Source organism: Palaemon carinicauda, chromosome 30 (assembly GCF_036898095.1).
Source record: "Palaemon carinicauda isolate YSFRI2023 chromosome 30, ASM3689809v2, whole genome shotgun sequence".
Lineage (NCBI taxonomy): Eukaryota > Metazoa > Arthropoda > Malacostraca > Decapoda > Palaemonidae > Palaemon > Palaemon carinicauda.
This window is the reverse complement of record NC_090754.1, coordinates 48,254,483-48,256,982: the sequence shown is the minus strand read 5'-3', so window position 1 is coordinate 48,256,982 and position 2,500 is coordinate 48,254,483.

Sequence of the window (2,500 nt, the reverse complement as noted above, 5' to 3'; positions counted from 1 at the left end):
TTCAGCTTTTCTTGTTTTAAAGTGTCTGAATAACATTCCCATTTTTGCTTTACATTTAGCCAACAGTGTTGCTATTTGGTCGTTGCATAACATATTCCTATTTAAAATTACACCAAGGTCTTTAATTGCTTCCTTGTTTGTGATTGTCTCATTATTAGGTCCCTTGTATGCATACACCATTCCTTCTCTGTTTCCATAATTTATTGATTCGAATTTATCGGAGTTAAATACCATCCTATTTATCTCCGCCCATTCATATATTTTGTTTAGATCTCTTTGTAGTGAGTTCCTATCTTCATCACAAGTAATTTCTCTACTTATTCTTGTGTCATCGGCGAAACTTCTCACTACGGAGTTTTCAACATCACAGTCTATGTCTGAGATCATAATAACAAATAGCAGTGCAGCTAATACCGTACCTTGGGGCACACCAGATATTACCTGGGCTTCATCTGATTTCTCGTCATTTGCAACCACTATCTGTTTTCTGTTTTGCAGGAATTCTTTTACCCATTTTCCTATCTTTCCCACAATATTATGCTTTCTCATTTTTTTCTCCAATATGTTATGGTCTACCTTGTCAAAGGCTTTTGCAAAATCTAGATAGATCACATCTGTGTCTTTTTCATTTATCATATTATTGTATATGTTTTCATAGTGAGCTATCAGTTGGGTCTGTGTACTTTTTCCAGGTACGAAACCGTGTTGACCCATATTAAACAAATTATTTTTGACCAAATGGTTCATTATTTTCTTTTTTATTACCCTCTCATACACTTTCATAATATGTGATGTTAGACTAACAGGTCTATAATTGCTTGCCTCTAGTCTTGATCCACTTTTGAAGATAGGGGTTATATAAGCTAATTTATGTTTAACATATATCTCGCTCATATCTATACTCTGTCTTAGCAGTATTGCAAGTGGCTTCGCGATAGTGTTTGCAGTTTTTTTTAACAAAATCGCTGGAACTCCATCTGGTCCGGCTGCCGATCCATTTTTAATTTCGTTTATAGCCGTGACAATATCTGCTTCATTAATATCTATATTCGTTAGATATTCAACATTTTCTTCTCTGATTTCTGTTTCATTATTCTCATTCGCAATTCTTGGCGTGAACTCACTCTTATATTTTTCTGCTAATATGTTGCATATTTCCTTTTTTTCATTCGTTAGCCGTCCTTCAATTCTTAGAGGGCCTATTTCTATTCTCCTTTTATTCATCTTTTTTGCATAGGAGTAAAGTACTTTGGGGTTTCTTTTTATATTTTGAAGTGTCCTTTCTTCTAAGTCCCTTTTTTCATTTTCTTTCGACTGCATAATCTTTTGTTCTGCATTTTCTATCTTACATTTTATTTCCCTCATTTTCCACACATTTTTTTCTTTTGCAAGATTTTTCTTCCACTTTTTAATTTTCTGAAATAAGATCCTTCTGTCTCTTGGTATGCACGTCTTTTGTTTATTGTTTTTTTTCGGTACATATTTTTCAACAATTTTCTCCAGTATTTTGTACAGTATATCCGTATTTACCTGTATATTATCACTTATAAATACATTTTTCCATTCTTTATTCAGTTCTTCATTTATTTCTGACCATTTTATATTCTTACTGTAAAAGTTATATTTTCCATATCCTTCCCAAAGTTTGGTGCTTTTATTAATTCTGTGATCACTTGCTTTGGAATGAACTATCAATTCTATGACATTGTGGTCTGAAATTCCCGTGTTATACACTATTATTTCTTTAACATAATTCACCTCATTCACAAATACTAGATCTAGGACATTTTCCTTTCTTGTTGGAATGTGGTTTATTTGTTGCATATTATGTTCTAATAGCATATCTTGAAGCTTTTCAAATTGCCTCTTATCTTCTGCGCTACTATTACTCTCTTTTTTATATGTATACATACAACCACTTTCTTCTATCCGTTCTTTCCAATCCACGAAAGGAAAGTTAAAATCTCCGGATAGGAGTATATTCCAGTCTTTATGGTTTCTACATATATCATCTATTTTTTCTATTATTATGTCAAACTCCTTAGTATTTGGGGGTCTGTAAACTACAATATTCACTAGTTTTTCAAATTCAAATTCTACCGCAATCAATTCACATTCTGTGTTGCTGTATTTTTCACAGACTTTTCCTTGATTTATGTCTCTTCCATATATTGCGGTTCCCCCTTGATTCCTATTTTTTCTGTCTGATCTATAAGTTTGGAAACCCTTTATCTGGTCATCACTGCCAGTCTCTTGGGAATACCATGTTTCACTTATATTTAATATATCTATTTTTTCAATTTGGGTTAGTTCTTCTAGGAACTCTATTTTCCTTTTAGAGTTACTCGTGACTAAACCCTGTGCATTCATCACTATTATGGTTTGTGTCTCATTTCCATTATTTAATATTGGTAATAATATGGATTCTCCCATGCTTCCTTCCTGTTCTGATATGATGTTCTTTTCTTCATTTCTCGGAATTCTGCCATTAAAAAATCCA